Here is a 23986-nt window from a genome sequence, read left to right on the forward strand (position 1 = left end):
ACACCCTTTTCATTTAGCATTTAATGCTACAAAAAAGAGTGAACAATGACTTACATTTCTAAAATGAAATGAATGACAATTGTCTCCTGTTTTGTGTCATTCAGACTTATGTCTGCATTTGAGTTTTTTGTGAACTTCAGTTTGCGCGTCATTTGTCTTTTTTGTGTGTATGAGCCTAAATGCTTCTTTCTAATTTGTCAAACTGGCAGAATATACACAGCAACTGTGTGATTAAAGTGAGAATGTTTTTCTGAAATAATTTAAGTTTTTAAATTTAATAATTTAAAAAGTGGCTTTGAAGGAACTGTAAAAGTTGTATTTTGCATTTTGCATTATCTCAAATTTTATCAATAAGACAAAAAAATGAATCTTATCAGCATAAATCTATCTGCAAAAATATCCATGTCAAATTATTTTTTGACGATCAGCATCACTGTATAAGCCATTGTTCCTTAATGACATTCGGTGAGTGTTATGTAAAGTCACTGCACACTTTTAATCATTTTTACAGGGTGGTAACTATTTGAAAAATCTAAAGAGGAACGATGCTACAGCAGTCATTTACCACAGTCTGTCTTCTCTGTGTCATGTCTCATATTTGGGGATATTCAGAGTAGTCAATTATGTGTTCACTGACAGATAATCAATAAAACACCGGCAGCTCTTTCATCTTGAGTATTAGGTCAAGATGTTACATTTTATGAAATAAAATATGCTTCCTTTAGTCAATAATATTAAAAACTATAGCTTGCATTTTCATAGCTACACAGATGATACTCAGCTTTAATTATCAATGAAGACAAGTGATACAAATCCATTAATTAAACTATAAACATGTCTTAAAGACACAAAAGTGTAGATGAGCTTTGATTTCATAATTCTAAATACAGACAACACTGAGATTATTATATTCAGAACTAAATATCATAAAAGATCTTGTTAGATACTGTGCTTTGAAGAAACACAGTATCTAAGGAGATACTTACTCTAAATCACATTTCCTTAGCTGCCAGTATCACTGTGAGAAATCTTGGAGTTTGGTGTGCATTCAATCTGAAAAAGATATCCTTCTGTCTGCACAATAAACCTGTTATGGCAGCAAAGGCCAGTGTGTGAAAATGGACCAAAATGCAGATGCAGGCAGAGGCAAAAACTGGTAGGTTTTCAATGAGACTTTATTTATAGAAACACAATGTAAAATACTTAAGCTCAGGAAACATAGGTATTTCCTGAGCTTAAAAAGTATTTCCTGAGCTTACAAGAATCTAAATGTGAGACGGAAGCAGTTGTGGCCCGCGGGTAGAGGTCGCTAAAGCAGAGGGAGAGAAATGTCACTGGAATGCTGAGTAAGGTGATGGGGAGGTAAGGCAACTGAATGGCTTGCCAGTGGCTGACTCGCTTGCAGGTGGAGCGTGACATGAGGGCGGAATGGTGAGGTGAGGATTCAGAAGGGCTGAGCATGGATTGCAAATCCAGCCTGAGTGATCCGGTGATCTGAGGATTTTATGGCAGGAGGGCAGGCAGACGAAGAGCAATGAAACAGAGCTTGAACCAGTGGTGTGAAATTCCCAGAACTGACCAGTGACCAGGTAAGCAAGGTTATAGCCAGGAAGGAGGCCTGTAAGAAAAGTGGACAAAGACTGGCAAAGACTAGTTGTGAGTACTGGTCTTAAATACATTTCGGTTAGATCACCACCAGATGTGGACAGGAGGTGCAATGATAAGAGCTCCGCCTAGAGGTGGAGTCCATGTTACTGTGGAGAAACACCACTCACTCAGACCATGACAAAACCAAAATGTAGGACCGCCTTTTTCACATGAATAATATCCTTAAAATTAGAAACATCCTTTCTCATAGTGAAGCTGAAAAGTTACTTCATGCATTTATTTGTTCTACACTGCGCTATTGTAATTCATCGTTATCAGGTTGCTCAAAAAGCTCCCTTAAAAGCCTTTAGTTGGTCCAGAACACTACAGCAAGAGTACTAACTGGGAGCATAAAGAGAGCTCATATTTCTCCTACACTGGCTTCCTTTCATGAACTCCGTCTTTAATCCAGAACTGAATTTTAAACCCTTCTTTTCATATATAAAATCTTAAATAATCAGTGAGTGTCAGGCAACAAAGTTTTGACTCTTAGCCTTTTTGAGTGCTGAAAAGAAACTTGGTAAGAAAACTGGGGTTCCTATTTTCTTCAGTCACTGATGAATAGTAAGATGACCTAGCTTTATGGAGCTTTTTATAGTGTAATAAACTCTTTACAGGTTGCAATGAAAATCTTCTAAATTAGCTAGATACATTTTTGTGAATAATTAGTTAATTTGGAAGCTCTGGCACTGTGCTTAAAACTATACGCAATTTTCATTATTCCGACTTTCCAAATAAATTAACAGTCGTAGCGGTATCTTTGCAATCTGTTTTAATACTCTGGTTCAAAAATGTTGCTACAAATCCGCTACCTGGTACATGTCTTGCCAAAAAGGGTCGAACCTACAGTATTTACTTATTTAATTAGAGGTGGAAAAACTCCATGTGCTGACAGGTAGGCAAGAATAAATAGTTATTAGTGTTAAAACTGGTCTTAATTACCAGCTATACAAACAGTGCTCCCTGCCTCCACAGAGTACAATTTTATTTAACTATGCAATCAGGAGATTATTAACAGCAGATACCCAATTTATACATTTTCTATATTGTTTCTTGAGATTGTGCATTTAAAGTGGGGCAGAAAGGTGTGAAAGCCTCAGTCTGCCAGACAGAAGATTGGCTTGAGTGAGTCCTGCAGAAGCACAGACTGCAACTGTGCAGGCCGTTATGATAGGCTAGAAAGAGGCTAGGCAGACCACAGAGACAAAGGGTGCCACTGAGGAGCACTCAACACCCACTCCCAGAACAAGAATCTTCATGCCATACTCAGGCAGTAGCCCTGAGAAGGCGGATGTCAGAGGATGGACAAGCCATAGCTGCAAGTCCTCCCAGTTTCCCAGGATGCTACGTGTGTGAAAAGGTTCCAGCTGGGTGGGGCATGAGATCCCTAGAGCCCCAGCTGGAACCTTAGGAGCATACTAAGGTTTTGATTTTCTGGACTCCCTAGCCCTTACAGAGCACCTGTGTTGGCCGTTTGCCACCTCCTAGGCAACACGGCAGCTGTCCCGAGCCTGTTACAGGAGTTGGGTTGCTCCCGGGTCAAACATTGCAGTGGGGTCCATAGGTATCCTTGTCAAGTAATTCCAATTATCCAGTGGAGCTGTGAGACAGCCAAAGATGGTGACACACCATCCAGAAAGAGGCCAAGGAACCACTTGTAGCATTAGCTTGCTCCTTCATGAGTGAAGCCAGGTGAGTGGAGGCAGCCAGTAGCTCGAGAGGGACAAAATGGATGACAGATTGGCTAGAAGGCCTGAGTAGATATGGCCCTGTGCAACCTAGCCAGAAGCGAATCTTAGAGTCCCTGTGGATGCAGCATCTGGAACACTGTGATTCAAACATGTAAACAAATCTAACCAGGCAAATCCCCCAGGATGGAGCTCAATGAAAATCAAGGACAATTTCTTTATAATTTTTTTTAAAATTTTTGTTAGAGAGAGGGATTTTTACCAACCCTCTGAGGGTGGCGATTTCAGCAGCGAGTGTTTCTGCCTGCTGCTGACTAAATCTTTCTAAAGAATTTCCAAGAGTGTCAGCTACAGGCTTTTAAGGATTTTAGGGATTTCCAAATCCAGATTATCAGGACTTTAAATGGTAAGGACTGTAAAACGAAGCTTTATGAAGCACTGAAATGTGTAATGAAAAACTGTTCATTAATCAAGGTTTTCAACACAGTCGTCTTTAGTGCCATCTTGTGACCAAATAGACAAAGAGCAGTTTGAATCTACAAATTAAAAAGAACTGCTTCATTGTGACTGGTAACTCTACCAACAGCTACTGTTTAATATCATGTGACAATTCTGTGTGATATCGGACTACTATTAGGGTGCTTTGAACAGCAATCAATCAATCAATTTATAAGCACATTTATAAACTACACAGGTTGACCAAATTGCTGTACAGAGTAAAAGGTAAAACAAACACAAACAAAGAGAACAAAACAAAACTCAGTCACAATTAAAAGCTAGGGAGTGAAGATGTTTTCAGACAGGATTTAAAAATGTCAAGTGTTGGAGAGGTCCTAATTTGAAGAGGCAGACTGTTCCAAAGTTTAGGTGCAGCAATTGCAAAGGCCTGGGCTCCTGTTTCATCTGCTTCTGGGAATAATAAGAAGCAACTTATCAGTTGACCTAAGAGTTCTGTTTGAAGTATTTTTAGTTAATTTTTTTTTTACTTGCTAAAATGTAAAAAGTAAAGAAAAACATCTTCTTGCACAAAAGCTTCATGCTAGATGTTACGCCCCCAGTCTAGGCGGGTGGAGACGCACATATAAGTTGGAAGAGAGAGAGACAAATACCCGCCCTGGTTCCCAAGCCAAACATCCAAAACCAGTTGTGAGTTAAAAGGTGATTTTATTAAAGGTGATGAAGCATAGCTCCAGGGTGAACCCAGGCCAAAACAATAAACAAAACCAACTAAATCCCACCCGAGAAAACTAACTAAACCCTATGAAAGAAACAAAACAAACAAATGACAATACTAACCCTCGCTCCCTAACCCGGAAAACAGGAGAAAACTGTTCCAAAGAAAAAGGCGGCTCACCCCTTCTGCTTCAGCCTAAGAGTGCCTAAGCACAAAGTTAACACACTAGGAGCTGCTCTCACCGAACACGCTCACACAAATACACAACAAAAGGTATAAGCTGGAAACCAGGGCCAGGACCGCGTCGGCTGTCAAACCGCTTGCTCGCTTCTCTCTCTCTCTCTCTCTGGGAAGCTGTCAGAGCGGCTTTTTGAACGTGGGCACGTGTTCCACGGGCCAATCAGCTGCTCGCTACTCTTCATTAGAGGATGGACCTGCAAAGAGTCTAAAACACAGTAGAGAGACAGAACAAGACAGCACACAGTGTTCATATGGTGTTGGCGGATGCACTGTCCCGTACCTTCCTTTAAACGTGAATGTCAAAACATCTACAAGGGCGATGTCTTTGATTTTGGGAAGGGGGGTGTTACGGCTGCGGCCATATGAACACTGTGTGCTGTCTTGTTCTGTCTCTCTACTGTGTTTTAGACTCTTTGCAGGTCCATCCTCTAATGAAGAGTAGCGAGCAGCTGATTGGCCCGTGGAACACGTGCCCACGTTCAAAAAGCCGCTCTGACAGCTTCCCAGAGAGAGAGAGAGAGAGAGAAGCGAGCAAGCGGTTTGACAGCCGACGCGGTCCTGGCCCTGGTTTCCAGCTTATACCTTTTGTTGTGTATTTGTGTGAGCGTGTTCGGTGAGAGCAGCTCCTAGTGTGTTAACTTAGTGCTTAGGCACTCTTAGGCTGAAGCAGAAGGGGTGAGCCGCCTTTTTCTTTGGAACAGTTTTCTCCTGTTTTCCGGATTAGGGAGCGAGGGTTAGTATTGTCATTTGTTTGTTTTGTTTCTTTCATAGGGTTTAGTTAGTTTTCTCGGGTGGGATTTAGTTGGTTTTGTTTATTGTTTTGGCCTGGGTTCACCCTGGAGCTATGCTTCATCACCTTTAATAAAATCACCTTTTAACTCACAACTGGTTTTGGATGTTTGGCTTGGGAACCAGGGCGGGTATTTGTCTCTCTCTCTTCCAACTTATATGTGCGTCTCCACCCGCCTAGACTGGGGGCGTAACATAAAGGTGCAGCAATTGCAAAGGCCTGGGCTCCTGTTTCATCTGCTTCTGGGAATAATAAGAAGCAACTTATCAGTTGACCTAAGAGTTCTGTTTGAAGTATTTTTAGTTAATTTTTTTTCCACTTGCTAAAATGTAAAAAGTAAAGAAAAACATCTTCTTGCACAAAAGCTTCATGCTAGATCTAAAACCAGGTTAGGTTATGCCTGAGACTGGTAGAACTTAACTTTTCATTTATTGTTTGCTGGGTTGTTACTCTACTTGTTCAGACTTCACACAATGGAACAAAATCAGTCATGAATTGGCCTTTCCAGACCCTGAACCTAAACATTAATGAAAGACTTTGTGATTATCTTTAAAGAAAACAGAAGAAAAGAAAGCTACCTAAATAAGTTCAGGCTGTGTTGAAGAAAAAAGGTAGTCACACCAAATGTTAATGTTCAAGCTCTGTTTTCACCTTCCAACCATGCCAATAAAAGTGTATTAGACCAATATTAACTTGATGGAGGTGTATTACTCTGAACAACGGTTTGGGTCTGAGTTTTGTTGGAGCTTGGATTATGTCTGGAAAATGTGTGACATGACTGAGTGCTGGACTCATGAACAAAGGAACCTGATGGTGCCTTCCCAGAAATGGGACATTGAAGAATACCAATAAATTGCCATCTAGATTACTATGTGATTTCGGTAAATGTAAGGTTTTCCTACTTGATAAACACTTTTTGGTGTTTTGTGGGGATGATTTCTTTTTTGCTGTTGAAATTAACAGTTTGCCTCAAGGAGAGTCCATGCTCTCCTAATTGCTACACATTAACAAGAGTGATATTCTGATGTGAGTTTTAATGAATGCCATTCTGCATTGCAACACAGTATCACTCTGGAAACTGTTTTCTTTGACTGACCTAAATAAACTAAATAGGCAAATTTTAACATGTCAGATCATTCCACCTAATTAAAATCACTTCTGTGTATTTTTAAGTTCAACATGATATCACAAATTTTGCATGTCTTAAAAGCAGTTTTTGTAATATACTGTATACAGTAATCTAATAATCAGACAGATATTCTGTGATTAGTTTTAGTAAAGAACAATACACAACCATGGGATTCACTGAGAGAGTTTTACAGACAGGCAGAGATGGGAGTTATTTCTTGTCTGCAGGAGGAGGGTTCTTATTTGGCAGGAGGTTAAGAGGTGATTGCTGAGACGTGACAAATCTATGGAATTATTTTTCTGTCAAAAGTTGTGTGAACAATGAAAGAAGCAAAAATCCCTCATTTTAATGTCATCCCATAGTTTGGGACAATACAAAGAAGAGGAGTGTTTTTATGATAGTGTACTGTAAAGAATGTCTGTCAAAGATTCCTCTAAAGAGGACCGAGGTCAAGTGAGCCCCCATTTGCAAACTTGTTGAACTGATGTTGATTTTACATCTGATTCATCAGTATGGTCAGGATTGAAATGTCAATGCAAAATCAATGTTGAAACAACATTAAAATACTGATGAAACCTGACATTGACATTGAAATAACATTGATGCACTGTTGTTCTGTTATCGCTGATTGTTGATCTATTTATAGTTGACAAGGTGACAACAATCACGTTGAAAAACCATTGATTTATAGTTGAGCGGGAAATTAAAGCTGCTACCACATGGACTATTCCATAGCACCCCTCTCACAGTGGTACATCCCATCAGGCAGCGGGAAATTAAGCTCAGCAGAGTTGACAGGAGGTTTTGTCAGAACACCGGAGACGGCAGTAGGAGTTTCTGCACGGCACTCTCGGCTGTATCAGGTAGTGATGGTGAGATGAAGCCTCGTGATGAACTGAAGCTTTCCATCCAACTGGTCAACTCATGGTTCGAAGTATTGTGATGATTCATTTGCTCTACTGCACCATCAAGTGGACGATTCATCAATGGTCCCCCAGCGGCTTTACATACCTTGGGCTAAACATTCCACCAGTTCTTAAAGATTTATGGAAACTGAACTTATCACCAGTTATAATAAAAATCAAAAAAGATTTAGATAGATGGCAAAAATTGCCGCTTTCTCTTATGGGGCGTGTGAACTTAATCAAAATGAGTATTCTCCTGCGTTTATTATATCCCCTACAAATGCTACCTTTACCGATCACCCAGAAAGTTTCTTGTGATATAGAAAAAGCCTTTTCAAAATTTATCTGGCGTGGCAAGAAACCTAGATTAAGGATTGGAACTTTACAATTGCCTATAGATAGGGGAGGCTTAGGCTTACCAAATTTAATTTTTTATAATTGGGCATGTCATAGCCGTGTCTTATGGGAGTGGCTACATGCTTATCTAAATTCTCACTCTCACCTAGACTCTTGGTCCACTTTACCTTATTCCCTTTGGAGCTTAGCTGTCTGTGACAAAAAAACAATATTACAAATGGGGATTAAGAATAACCCAATCATTTATCAGCTGTGTTTTGCTGCCCAAAAAACACAATGCAGTTCAGTACTAATGTTTTGTTTTGTTTTCTTTTAGACCAAATCCCTAATACAGTTACAGACTCTGATGATGAGCAACCTCCAAAATCAAAGGTTTCCCCAGGCCCCACGTGTGAAAGTACCAGATAATAATGTAATGTTTAGTGTGTGTGTATATATGTGTGTGAGAACAGGAACCTTTGTAGACGAGTTGTATGTAATCTTTAACTTTTTTAAACATTTTTCTAAACAGGCTCCACCACTCTGCAGTCTGCCCCCCAACCCACTACTAGCAACCATCATGATGCCCCGGCCAGCTACCGGCTCCTTTCGCCAACCTACCTACACAGCTATGCAACCTCCCCAGCATATAGTCTGCGTTCAGTGCCTTCTCTAGCGACAGTATGCTTTGAAACAATGAGCTGCATCATAATGTCATTGTAATCTTAACTTCAAAACACTAATTTATGCTGCTGAATTAGGGATGGGTATCAAAAACCGGTTCTTGTTGAGAACCGGTTCCCACTGTTTCAATTCCTTGGAATTGTTTGCCATTTTTGCAAACAATTCCCTTATCGATTCCAGTCGCCCCGAATGACGTCACCACGTTGCGGAGCGTCATTTACCTGGCAGGAAACACGGCGGCTCAAACGCTAAAAAGTTTGGTTATACTTTACGAGAACGGATGACAACAGGGCAACTTGAAATACTTGCAAAGTAGATATTTCATTTAAGGGAGGAAACACTACGAATATGCAAAAGCATTTGCTCACAAAACACGCGATAACCTTAAATGAATGTCATGTTTTTAAGATGGGTGGTGACCATGGTGGCCAATTAGAAGTCGGCCATCTTGGAACTTTTGTTTTTTCAATAGGAAGAGGGCCATGTGACACATCAAACTTATTGGTAATGTCACAAGAAAAACAATGGTGTGCTTGGTTTCAACGTAACTTTATTCTTTCATGAGTTATTTACAAGTTTCTCTTTGTTCACAGCCATTGACATGTCGAAAAGGTTAACACGTGAGGAGCGGATAGAAATTGTGTTAATATCTGGTGAACGCAGTAACCGGGTCATTGCAGCAGATTTCAATGCAAGACACCCTACGAGACCACCCATCTCCCATGCTACAGTCAGCAAACTGCTTGCTAAGTTTCGTGAAACTGGTTCAGTGTTGGATTTGCCAAAATGTGGACGCAAGAAAACTGCCACTAATGAAGAAACATCAGTGGCTGTCCTAGCTTCATTCAGCAAGAGCCCATAGCGTAGCACTCGCGCCATGTCACTGGAGAGTGGCATTAGTTGAACATCCCTTCGGCGGATATTAGCTACTCACAAATGGCACCCTTACAAACTCCAGCTACTGCAGCATCTCAACGAGGATGACCCAGATCGGCGCACAGAATTTGCAGAATGGGCAGTTCACGCAGAAGATTTTGTTCAGTGATGAGGCAAACTTTTATGTGAATGGTGAAGTTAACAAACAAAACCACCGCTATTGGTCTGACACTAACCCACATTGGATGGATCCCTCCAAGACTGTTGGAACAACAAAAGTGATGGTTTGGTGTGGTATATGGGGTACAACGATAGTGGGTCCATTCTTCATCAATGGAAACTTCAAGGCCACTGGATATTTGAAATTGCTACATGATGATGTGTTTCCCTCTTTGTGCACTGACGCTGGCACGTTCCCTGAGTTTTTCCAGCAAGATGGTGCACCACCACATTATGGGTGCCAGGTCCGAGCATTCCTAGATGAACAGTTTCCTGGAAAGTGGATTGGTCGTCGTGGGCCAGTTGAATGGCCCCCAAGGTCTCCCGATCTGACCCCCTTAGACTTTTATCTTTGGGGTCATCTGAAGGCAATTGTCTATGGTGTGAAGATAGGAGATGTGCAGCACCTGAAACTACGGATACTGGATACCTGTGCTGGCATTTCTCCTGCAGTGTTGCTATCAGTGTGTGAAGAGTGGGAGAAGAGGGTTGCATTGACAATCCAACACAATGGGCAGCACATTGAACACATTTTATAAGTGGTCAGAAACTTGTAAATAACTCATGAAAGAATAAAGTTACGTTGAAACCAAGCACACCATTGTTTTTCTTGTGACATTACCAATAAGTTTGATGTGTCACATGGCCCTCTTCCTATTGAAAAAACAAAAGTTGTATCCAAGATGGCCAACTTCTAAATGGCCACCATGGTCACCACCCATCTTGAGGAATTTGCCCCCTCACATATACTAATGTGCCACAAACAGGACTTTAATATCACCAACCATTCCCATGTTATTACGGTGTATCCATATAAATGGCCCACCCTGTACTTTGTTATTGCTACAGAAGAATATTTATTTTATTGTTTTACATTTACAATTTTTGTTTTTCCTGGGGACACTGTGACACCCCATTGAAGAGCCATAGGCTGTGGATCTCTTAAGATCTCACTGTTGGGTTTGTAAGGCCATGTTACTCCTAAATTTCTATCTTGTTCAAAGAGAAGATATAAAACAAAGTTCTAAGCTAATCGACCTTAGTGTTCGCCTTTTTTAAAAAGAATCGATAAGAGAATCGAATCGTTAAACAGAATCAAAAATGGAATCGGAATCGTGAAAATCATATCAATATCATCGCAGGCAGGCAGAACACACAGCATGAATGAGGATAGATAAGGGAGATCGCAACACAGACCAAAGAGAACACAGGGCTAATATACACAGGGAGCAATCAGGGAATGAGAGACAGGAGGGAAACACAGCTGGGAGGGCTGACGACACAAAGGAAGCAAAACCAGACGCATTAACATGAGACATGGACTTTCAAAGTAAAACAGGAAACAACACAGAGACGCGGACTTGACAAGGGGATACAGCTGACAGGGGAGACAGAGCAACTAGAGAACACAGAGACATAAACCATAAGACAGAAGTCTAACAAAGAAACCAAAGACTAGAAATAATATCAAAATTAATTTCAATATCAAGTTCAATAATATAATAAACTCAAAACTCTGGGTCAACGACCCAGGCACCCTAACAGTTTCAATGTTAACGGTGTTTGAAAATTTGGCGTCAAATCAATGTCAGCGTTCAACATTGATTCAATATCAAAACCTGACATTGTTTCAATATTAAAAAAGGGTGCAAGAGTGACGTTAGGTCAACATCAGATTTCAACGTTCATTCAATAGAATTACCTGATACTGACTAAACATTGTTTCAATGTCTCCTTGCTATCTGGGCAGTTACTAATTTTAGAATATTGCCATTTTTTAACTGTAATTACAGAAAAACTGTTAAAGGTCACACAACTATTCTACTGGTTTGACCCCCACTGTACCTCTTGTGACTTACAAACCACAGAAGTGTATGGTTTCTGAGAAAATTAAAGGCAAAATCTGCTCAAACTATACACTGTAAATTAAAATGCATGCATATACAGTGTAAAGAAATTAATGTGCTTCCATTATCTGTGATTCCCCTGTGGATACACAAGACATTACTACTGCTTTTCCTAAATTTTATTTAAGGGCTGGTAGCATTTTCCATGTCAGAAGCGGGGGGTCCAGGACCTACGAAGGAGTATTAGGGCCATATAAAGAAAAATAAATATGATTGATAATTTTTAATTTTTTTAACCAGTGTTTCAGATTAACTAGTGTCCCCAAATAACTGGTTTTGGTCAAAATATGCAGTAGACTTGCTTTTCAGAAGCCACTATCAACAAGCCAGGAAAAGAACGCAGTCAATATTTCGTCTAGTGATGAGCAAAGCAAGGCTTCATGAAACACTGAACCATTTGAAGTATTTGTGCTGGTGTTGTCCTAAAAATTTTTCATCTGCCAAATGCTGATTTTCAATGTTTCCATGTGTTTTTACTAAACTGGTCCACAGACTTTAGTGAACAACATTTACATAGGGGTTATACATACAATTAAAAAATTAACTGTTTTTCAAGTATCTTTATGACTCTGTGTTATTGAACCTATACATTATAACCAGTCCATAAAATATAAAAAAAGAGGCTTTTGTAAATGCTAAAGCACTGATTAAATTTCTTCACTTAAATAAAATTGAAAAAGTCCAAGCTCTGAAATGTACTCAGGCTGTGAAAGTAAAGAGGAGCTCCTTAAAGAACATTTCAGCCAGCAAAACTAACTGAACCGCATGTTATATTAATATCACATAGGCTACTGTTGAGTGTCTGTAATTGGTACATCTGTATGTTCTGATGAAAGGGGTTACGAGTTGTTACATTTATCTAGAAAAAAGAAACTGGGGGATACACTGGAACCTCAGATGTCCCAGTTTTACACTGGGTCTTGAATGCATCATACATTTGAGGATCTGTGCAAAGCTGGCAGCGTGAAATTAGTTTTGAATCCTGTTACGTGTCTGCAGGCTGCATGTTTTCTTTCTCTCTCCTTTTGTTTGCCATTCCCTTAGGTACACAGACTGCAGGCTGGTGTCAATTTGGGGATCTCCAGCTAATTAGAGGAAGGAGGCTTTGATTGGACAAACCAGGAGTGCACACCTTGATAAGGTGCTTAGAATTGTTTGGCACATGTGCAAAGCTCCTCTGGTGTATTTCTTTTGTTTGAAGGTTGTGGTGGGAGTAAACAGGACTAGGTAAGTCTGGGGACCCCATACACTTACTCACGTAGAGTCCTTTCTGTTAGAAACACTACGGTAAGTAGGTTGGTGCCACCCATGTAATTTTGAGCTAGAGTTGTGTTGAGGATTAGGGTCTTTTCCTCTTTTTTTCTTTTTTTTCTAGGGTAAGAGCTCAGCTAAGTTTCGGTTTTGTCTTTTTGGTGTTTATTTTGGCAAAACCTAACTATCCCTTTCTCCCCTACATTTGTTGTATGAATTTGAAACCATTAAACTTGTTTTTCTTTATTACACTTGTACCGAGTTTCTGGAGTTGTGTTACCCCCTCCTGCTCTCGAGGAGGCGTAATAGAAGTGGGGGGGCTCGTCCCGGATATATTTTCCAGAGCTGTAGACAACTCTGATGTTTGGTACAATGTTACTTCCTTGTATTTAATTATGGATTTCGACTTACAAGATTTCATTCGTGCTCTGAGTTCTGAGAAGTTTGAGTTATGTTGTAAAGATGACTTGTTGAGTATTGTGGCACACTTTGATATTCCAATAAAGAAATATAGTGTGAAAAAAGAAATTAAGAGTACTACTTTACAACAATTAGTTGAGTTGAAAATCTTGACGGGTTCTGATGTTTGTGATAACATTCCTTCTGTTGAGCAAGATGTCCAACCTTTGAAGGAAGATGTTGGGGCTATAGCAACTCCCCCAAAAGTCCAAGTGGAGCCTAAGGAGCCTCCCACTCTACCTCGTTTCGATCCTGTGTCCCCAGACTTTAGTGGGTCAAACGGACATGATAGACTTAAGGTGCGTCTAGCTCGCCTTTGGCTGGAGGCGCAGGAAAGGGAGCAAGCATGTAAAGCTGAGTTTGACCTCGTATCTGACGAACTTCAGATACGTCAGCTGGAAATTGAAGCTGAGAAGGAGGTAAAGTTAAAACAGCTAGAGGTGGAAGCTATGAGGCTTACACAAAGCCAGTCTTCACCCAGCTCACCGGTTACTTCAGGTTCTTCACATTTATCTGGCAACGCCTGTAGGGTTGACATGAGCAAAAATATTGCTTTGGTGCCAACATTTAGAGAGACAGAAGTTGATTCCTACTTTAATGCTTTTGAAAGGATTGCAACAGCACTGGAATGGCCAAAAGAATTGTGGGCTGTGCTACTGCAATGCAAGCTGGTGGGCAAAGCACAGGAGATGTTGTATCATCTCTCTATCGAAAATAGCATGAAATACGATGTACTGAAAGAGTCCATCTTTCGTGCTTATGAGCTTGTACTTGACGCCTGCCAACAAAAGTTCAGGAATCACAAGAAGTCTAATGGTCAAACATATGTAGAGTTTGCACGTGAGAAGGCAGTTCTTTTTGACAAGTGGTGCACAGCAAGTGAAGTGAAGAGAGACTTTGAAGCTCTTCGTCAGTTAATCCTGTTGAAAGATTTTAAGAATCTGTTACCAGAGAAGCTTAAATGAGCAAAAGGTTGCCTCACTGTCAAAAGCAGCCGTTTTGGCTGATGAGTTCATTTTAACCCATAAAAATGTGTTTGCATCATCCCCTCGTTCAGATAAAGTTTTGATCACACGCTCACCAAAGTCTGATCTTGGTCAGCCTGAAGCCAGAGCCAGAGGTAGGCAACCATTTCTTTCCCGTGAGGTACGTGAATGCTTCTATTGCCATAAAAAAGGTCATGTCATTGCTGATTGCCTTGCACTAAAAAAATAAGACTACACCGCCGCAGCCCAAGGGCGTGGGTTTGATTTAAAAACGTGTCGCCTCCCAGAACCCAAACATCTCAAAGTGAAATAGATCCCTGTTTTAAACCTTTTATCACACAGGGTTGTTTCTTTAACAGGTGATACTGACGACCAGCCTGTAACAATAATGAGAGACACAGGTGGTTCGCAGTCATCATTCGAGAGGGTATTTTGCCTTTGTCTGAGTCATCCTGTCAGTCAAGTGTTGTGGCCCAGGGTATCTGAATGACTTTTGTGTCTACACCTTTGCACAATGTTCATATCACTTCCTCTGTTTTCAGTAGAGTTGGTAAGGTCGCTGTCCTCCCCTCGCTGCCCATAAAAGGGGTTGATTTCATCCTCGGGAATGATTTGGCTGGTGGAAAAGTGCTGCCTGTGCCTGAGATGCTGGATAAGCCTGAAACAAGCTTTGAAGTTAAACAGCAAGAGTATGCTACCATTTTTCCTGCTTGTGTGGTAACTAGATCTCAGTCCAAGAAGAATGACTTTGATTTGTCTGACTCTTTCCTCGTTATGAAAGAAGCACCTGATAGTGTTAGACCAGAAGCTAAACTTAATGATGAGTCTAGAAAGATGTTTTCTCTTCCTAATGCAATCCATTACAAAAATTATGGTTCTTCAGTGGTTCTTCAGATGTCTTCATGGTTCTTTAAAGAACCATCATATGTCAAAGAACCATTTTATTTTGTAGATGGTTCTTTAGCTATTACAAATGGTTCTTTAAAGAACAAAAGGTTCTTCATCCTTAGCTATCTAAGTTTTGATGGTGTAAAATGGCATAAATATTTATTCACTATAATGAGGGTGTGAATTATACTGTGTGTTTTATTTGTGTGCATGTGTGTGCGAAGGGGGAGGGCGGGTTACCTGGTGATTACCCTTTAAGAGCAGATGGTAGGAAACTGAATATTCAAATAAAAGTTAAAAATACTTGCTTAAAAATATACTGGTGGCAGGGGTGGGGGCCAAAGCCTAAAGACCCTACCCTCCCACACCCCTAACCCCGCAAACCCATTGATCACAAATAATGTGGTAATAGAATATGGAATTTATTATTAAGATGTTTATGAATATGGTGAGTTAACAAACAGTAGACACAATACACACATTCAAATACTGTACTTTAGTTTTAAATTTTAATAAAGTATTACTATTTTCTGCTTCAAGGCATTACTTTTGAGATTATTATATATATTAGAAAATATAGTGATAATACTAGTTATTGTAAACTTTACAAACCACCCAGCAGTATGTAAAGTCAAATTATAAAATACAAGTAAATAACAATTGCACAACAGAATGTCAATGTAATGAACACAATGTTTATTACCAACACACTTACTTAGTTTTGACAAAGCACACTGCTTAGGGTAAATGATCTGAGTACTTGTTCATCACTGAGCAATTTGTTAATGTGTTTCGCGCAGTGGGGTGGGGTGGGGTGGGGGGGGGGAGAGAGAGAGAGAGAGAGAGAGAGACACGTCAGAACACATCATACTATGGCAAACTCCCGGGAGCGGACGGAGGGGGTCAGCCGTTGGGATGCGCATGCACAGTCAGATTGCGTGAGTGGCGGGCCTTGAACTTTCTAAGGGAAAAAAACACTTTCTCACGGCTGGTGACGGCGAAACGAATAACAGTCTTCAGTACCTGCTGGTCTTTGAAGCTCTGGATTCTGGGACTGTTGGAAAAGGTAAAACATTTTCATTAAAAACTTTTTACTGTTTTGTTTTTGTTACTTGTCATTGTAGCTTGCTGTTAATGTTGGTGGCAGTATTACATGTTCTTATACATGTAATACATTTAGTACCAACCTGAGAGTTTATCCGCTGGTCATTCGACATGATGAATGACTTCTGAAGTCTTAATTCAGCTCAAGACGCTGTAGATTCTCGTCAGTAACACTTCCGGTCCGCTAGTAAAACGTAGTTCTATTAATCTTTGCTTGATTACTCTTGAACTGGAACCGGATGTAAGTCCCAAAAAACTGAATTTTGGAACTGAAATTGAATTGTAGAAGTGAAACTGAATGGTGAGAAGTGAATCTGAAATTATTCGAGAGCTAAATTCTTAAAGGATAAAATACGGTTTCAAAGCAAATGAATTCATTTTCAAAATATAAAATTCTATTTCAATTTAGTGATGATCATTTTCAAACCAATAAATCGAATTTCAAATTAGGCTAATTCAAATTCAGTTTTTAAAAGCATTTATTCAAGTTACAATTCAGATTCAATCCGAGCAATTCAAATTTAACTTATTCAAATTCAGTTTCTGATGGCACAGATTTCTGCCCATAATAATGCTAGATCCTGCTAAAATAAGTGTAAATAAAGCTGTTCAAAACTGTTATGGGGTCGTTTCAGTATGAGGTCGAACATGGCGTCATCTGAGTTCATTACAGATCCTTCCAGATTTAGCCAGCTAATGTTTAGTGACCAGTACGACGTGCATCAGTTTTGTTTAATCTCTGATGACGTTGCAATGGTGCAGTGGCGGCACTCTGATGGTAGAGCTTCCCGTGTGAAGGACGTTAATGCCTTTGTGGGGGCCATGACCACTGCACACGCCAGACTCATGCTGTATGATTTGTTAGACAACTTGCAGCAGCGCGCGCTGTATTGTGATACGGACACTGTCATTTTTACAGCACGCCCTGGCGACTGGATGCCTTCTCTAGGGCCGTTTCTGGGGGATCTCACAAGCGAATTAGATTCTGGAGAGGGTGGTGTGGAGGATTACATAGTGGAATTTGTTTCCGGTGAGCCAAAATGCTATGCGTATCACACATCGCTGGGCAAGACACAGGTCAAATGTAAAGGTGCAACTCTGAACGTACTAAACTCGAAAGTTGTCACCCACGACTCCTTCAAAGGTTTAGTCCACAAGTTTATAGCCCATCAGACGCACACCTAGTTGCCGTGTCTGATAGTATCAGACGTGATAAAAGAAGCTTCATTTGAAGAATGAAACCGTTGTGAAAAAAGTTAAAGTTGTCTACAATAAACGCTGTGTGCTCCCAGACTATACTACCCAGCCTTATGGATTTTAAATTAGATCGAGGGTTTGACGCCAGATTGCAGCACCCGTTCAGCATGGTGGTCAGTGGTCCTAGTAACTGTGGCAAGACTTCTTTTTTGTTAAAAACGTAATTGAAAATTCTTCCAGGATTATATCACACAGCCTTGATAACATTGTGTGTGTGTGTGTGTGTGTGTGTGTGTGTGTGTGTGTGTGTGTGTGTGTGTGTGTGTGTGTGTATATATATACTCATGCTGGCAGCCACTATATGACCAGCTTCTTAAGATAAGAGACAAACTTTGTTAATGGTATACCCAAATCTCTTACTGATGACACCCTTCTGCCTACAGACAAGAACAATTTGTTAATTACAGACGATGTAATGAACGATGCCGCTAACAATTTAGAAGTACAAAATGTGTTCACGAAGTATGTGCATCATAGGAATTTGAGTTGTGTATTATATCTAGTTCAGAATTTTGTTTATTCAAGGACAATCCAGTAGAACTATATCCTTGAACACTAACTACCTAATATTGTTGAAAAATCCAAGAGATAACTATCAGGTCATGCTTTTAGGTAGGCAAATGTTTCCTGGTAATACTAAATATTTTATAGAAGCATTTAACGATGCCACATCCACAACATACAGGTATCTTTTAATAGACTATAAAGCCAAGACCTCGGACCATTTAAGACTCAGAACAAATTTACTGTCAGACCGTCCGGTTGTTTATATCCCAAAACAAAAAAACAGCAAAGAGGTGAAAGGATGTCATCATGCATGCGGAGGAATCTGTTTCTGTTGGCGTTGACATACAAGTCTCCCCCAACTCTGCGCAGAGTTATTAGTAATGCAAATTTAGATTTAATCAATGCGCTGTGTGAGATAGCCTTTAACGTATTGCATGGCAACATTCCACTGACCAAACAGCAGTACAAACAGCTAAAAAAGAAAAAAACAATCAGACTTGATTGCTGACAAAAAGATCAAAACTTTGGTTGATTGTTTCTCTTTTTCAATCTGGGTTTTTTTTTTTTTTTTTTACTGCCGTTATTAGGGGCTGCAATCCCTTTCATAACCAGTCTGATAGCAACCAGTGAAAATGGAACATGTGCAAAAGATGTTTTTGGTGCCCCAACACCAGTTGGACTTATTAAAGCAGCAGCACACAGGCAGCATCAGACAACAGGCTCAGAATCAGTTGGACAAGGAGATGCTTCAAGTGTTACAAGAATCTGATATAGATGTGTATGAGAAAGCTAAAAAATATGGCGATATTCTGCAAAGATACCTTACGCTTGTGAGACAAGGTGCCCGTGAAAAGAATGTATTGTCTTTATCACTACCCAAACAATTTAACAGGGTTGCGCAAACCCAGCCGGCGGACACGCCGCTTGTTTATGGTGCTGCAGGGGTGAGGGATTTTGTTGGAGAATTTTTGACACACATACCTAGGAGTAGGAGGAATGCAGAACTCATTCTATCAGCGGTGAGCTGTTCGCCAGACTTGATTTCTTACAATGACAAAGGCGAACTTGTTGTTGATAAACACACCATACCGGGTTCACACGTTTATGATCTGATTAAAGCCGTCACAAACACGCACACATAGGGTTGCCAACCGTCCCTTAAAAAACGGAATCGTCCCGTATTTAGAAACAAAAGTACACGTCCCGTATTGAGCTAATAAGGGACGCACTGTGTCCTGTAATACAGTGAGAATCAAAAGTAGTCTATGTTAATGGAATTAACGCTTTGTTTGAAAACATAATTCCCAGCCCCTCTCCTGCTTTGTGACCAATGAGCTGACAGCACACTTATGACAATTCGAGTATGACAATTCAGATTACCGCTTATCTCATTGGTCGAGGAAAGGTCGCTTACGGAGAAAATACCGGAAGACAACAGATGACCACAACAAGAAGCATGGCCAACAGGGAAACAAACGCCGACACTGTGGTGCAAGTCTCGGACGACAGTACACCTAAAGCTGGATATACACTGTGCGATTTTCAAACTGCTCGATTGATTCGCAGGGGTTATAAGTTCGTAGGTCACGATGCAGGGTCTCACACTATACCGCCCGATGTTCCGATGCGACCTGAGTGCTCACACTGTGCCTCCATAAAATGAAGGTTATAACAGAAAATCTGTCGTTCGCTCTCCCTCTCTCTTTCACTCACACAGACGCGCACACCACCACCATCAACTTTGCTATATTGCTAATGAAAAACATTGAGCAGCAATGTAAATCCAACTATTTCACGGTTGTTGTGGTCCTGATAATTTTGTGAGGCCACATCGAAAAGGCTCGGATGAGCTTTCCAAAGTTCTACAAGTTGTGCCTCCATCACTTGTGTCCAGATCACACGCTTCACAGCCGTGCTGCTCCGTCTTTTTCACCGACGTTTACGTGTTTGCGCGTGAGCAGTGTGCGCGGCTGCAGTGACACCCTCACGAGCGACTGATGATCGGGAGTTGGTCGTGAGGTGTTAATCGCTTCTCGTTACCCCACGTATACTACACGATGCACGATGAAGGCCAAAATCGGGCCGATCACCAAATCTGTCGCACGACTCAAAAATCGGCTCACACTGTGCGATTTTTGGCCCATTTTAAGCCCAGCATTAGACCAGCAATGTTTGTTCCCCTCAGAGAAAGAAACAAAGGCTGCAAAAGTACAGGGAGGAATGGAAAAAGGAAAACACCTGGCTGGAAAAGTGCACGACAACACCTATAAAGCGCACTGCACTGTGTGCCGGCGCACTTTTTCCATAGGCATGCTTCTAATGGTGGGCACATGAAGAACATGAGGGGCGTGAAAGCTCGGGGAACCCTTAACCAATTTTTTGTCCACCAGGCCACAGCAGAAGCAGATATGGTATGTAAACACTGGTTTGTTTTTTTTTTTTTTAAACCCTCTGGTTAAGGTTAATATGGGCATGTGCAGTGAATATCAGCGCTATGTGAGCAGAAGTGTGATAATATAATTTATTTTGTGTAATAAACAACTGCAAGGATAGATGATTACAACAAAGATGACTAATACATAAAAGTAATACATGAATAATGATGAGTTATGATGCATAATCATGGGAACAAGCGGGTTTACAAACAGGAGCAGCTGATTAGCATTAGAAAAGCTGAAATAATACCTCAACTGAAGCCAATTGTACTAAATGCACTATATGTGCACTGTTACAAGAATATTTTTCGTTCTATTGTTTTCTATTAATTTATATAATTTTAAGTTAAGCAGGACAGAGTTCTTTTAAAGAAAGATTTACTTATATTCTCAAAAGTTAAGCATGGCAGGCTTCTGTTTAAGAAAGAGACCCGTTTTATTGTGTTAATGTTGTCATTTTGAGCTAAAAATGGCTAAATGATCATTTGTTTCCCATATGGTCATATCACAAAGAATATGCATCTACTTAAATCAAATTCAAGTCAAATGGTTAAAAAAATAATTTCACACACAAAAAAGCTACAAAATTCACCACACTGGGAAGGGTGAGGACAACTGGGTTGCCCGGCCCTGGCCACGAGGTGTCCCTTATTTATTTTTCAGGGAGTTGGCAACCCTACGCACACACCTTCTGAGGGTTTGAGACCTATCGGCTGGACAGAGTTTTTAAAGGCTGTTTCAGATTTAAACGTACCGTTATCAGCCATATCCAACACCGGCATACGTAAGACCATCGCCATGTATAAAACCGATCACACACTGCCTGAAGACCCTGGTTTTTTAAAACAGACGCAAAAAAAGAACACCCCTGGTGGACCGCTGCGACATAGTACATTAAAAAAAAAATTACAGGGGGGTCCTGTTGAGTGGTTGGATTTGAATTCAGACTTTTTTCTTATCACAGCTGAAATGTTTGTGTTTGTGGTGTGTTGTGTGTTTTTTTTTTTTTTTTTTTTTTTTTTTTTTTTGTTTGTTTTTAATTTCTGCTAAAATTTTGCTGGTTGGTGTTTTTCCATCGTTCCATGTATTGCCGCTAAATAGTTTTCTTTTATTACTGTTAATATGTTTTCTTTCATTACTGTTAAAACAAAGTATGATGTGAATCTATAATATATACATGAAATTTGATAATAAATACCATTGACTCGATTAAATCATGCTGTCATATTATTTTTATTATTCTCACTAGTACATATCAGTATCTGCGTTGCGCGCACATACACATAATCGTTGCATACAGCACATACAGTTCTGCACTTGTTTTCCTGGAGATAAAATAGTGGAACAGTATATTAGAAGAAACATCTTTATCGCTGGTGGAAAACTGTCTAGCGAGTTTCCAAAACTTATCAAAAAAGATAACTGTGTCTGTCTCTTGAAATATAAACAGCAAGCCAATGTTCCTGGGCATTGTAGAAGGGTGGGTGTTTACAATAGCCATAGCTGGGAGTCTTTGGGACTGGGAGCTGTCCAATGGGTAGCTGATCATAGGCTAATACGCCTAGGAAATGTGTGTTTTTATTAGTGATGGGATTTCCGGCTCTTTTTTTAGAGAACCGGATCTTTCGGCTCGGCTCACTAAAAAGAGCCGGCTCTTTCGGCTCCCAACCGGCTCTTCAGGTTGTTTTGTTGCTTTAATTAATTTATTATTAACAACAATATAAAATTATGCACAAAAGGAATTACTAATGTAAAAAAAGTGGTTTTATTTATATGTTTATATATAAATGTATACGGTGGCCCCTAGAGACAAAGCACGTACAAACTCCAAAGCATGTACGAACTCCAAAACACATTTCTAGCGTTAACTGAACTTCCAAAACAGAGCTACCTAGATCACTTAAATTACACAATTGAAATCATATGTGTATTGTTTGTGTATTTATACACAAGCACTCATATATATATTCAAATAATTCAAAAAAATGTTCATTTACCTTTTACTAACACACACCAAATCTGGTCGTTGGTACTTCCTGGCTTGTGTAGCCACTAGGTAACAAAACCTCAACACTGCCCCTAGCATCCTGGAGCACTTCTGTTGTGTTTTGTACGTGCTTCGGAGTTTGTACGTGCTTCGTCTCTAGCAGCCACTGTAAATATACTTTTATTTATTCACTCCACATAAAATGTAATAAATAAATCATATAATACAAAAACCAACTATTTACATTTCAACTTTTAACTACTGAAATTTTCAGCTTTTTCCTTTTAAAAAAATTTAAAGTGAAACAACAGAAAGCACTGCAAACCACAACACAATTAAATATAAATTAAAATATGAAAACAAAAAGAAGATGCACATTCTGTCATATGGGCCTGCATGAATAAACTTTCTGAATCCTTTATCATCCGCAACTGAAAATAGTTGTGGATGATTACTATACTTTTCTAATGTGACGTTGTTGTCCCTGGCTCTCTCCCCTCCTGCTCTGTTCCTGCGCTACTGAGAGTGTTACTACCGCCCCTCCCCCCTCTTCCCAGCGCAAAGCACAAGGCTCGCGTGCAGAGTGAAGCGGAAAAAAGTGCGAGAGAGAGGGTGAGAGAAAAATAAAAACCCCGGCTCGCGTCGTTCACTTCAAAGAGTTGGCTCTAAGAGCAGTTTCGTTTGCGACCGACACATCACTAGTTTTTATTGATAATCCTGCCGATCACGGCTGATAGTTCTATAGTGTTCATGACCGTTTTTGTCTCAATAGTAGTCCAAGAGCACCTGTCTCACGTTAGATATTTCAATGACTGAATCAAATACAGATTAGCACAAGAGGTTCATTGTACGGGGTAGTGGATTTCTAAAACGGGTTTCCAACCTCATGTTCCCAATTTTAATTAACGACACATTCCCTGAATGTCCTTCATCAACTTCCAGATTGAAACAGAATAAAGTGTAGCCGTTACCAAAGTCGTCACGTGTTATGGCCAAGGGTCTGTCCTTTAAATGTCGTCCTGTGGTTTGTATCAGCTGGTAGAATTTTCTGGTATAGTGTTTTCTCTGGAAATTTGGCTGGAATGGTTTAGCAGGATAAGCGTGACTATCGGCATATAAAGACATAAATTCTATATCGCAGTTTTCAAAATTAAATGGATTACGCTGGTAAGTTCCGGTGTATGCTTCATTGTCGATGAATGCAATGATGACAAATTTAGGTATCCTGCCCATAAATAAATTGTCATTAGTTGATATTCTAGCCCCTGCAGGTATGGAGAAGGTCTTTAAAGATACTGTCCACCGTGTATTTTGCGTTTGCATGCTGCAGCACCTTGCCGTGCGCTAACCTGACGCCAGGTGAGACATTGACTTTTTTCACAAACAAGCTGGCAGAGACTATTTTAACTCTGTAGGCTGTGTCGGACCCAGTCATGACAGCAAATTCGTCTTTTCAGCGTACAAATTTCAGCGACAGATCGATTCCATGTACTGGTGCAATCAATTCAACAATACTG

This window comes from Pelmatolapia mariae, linkage group LG17 (assembly GCF_036321145.2).
Source record: "Pelmatolapia mariae isolate MD_Pm_ZW linkage group LG17, Pm_UMD_F_2, whole genome shotgun sequence".
Taxonomy (NCBI): Eukaryota; Metazoa; Chordata; class Actinopteri; order Cichliformes; family Cichlidae; genus Pelmatolapia; species Pelmatolapia mariae.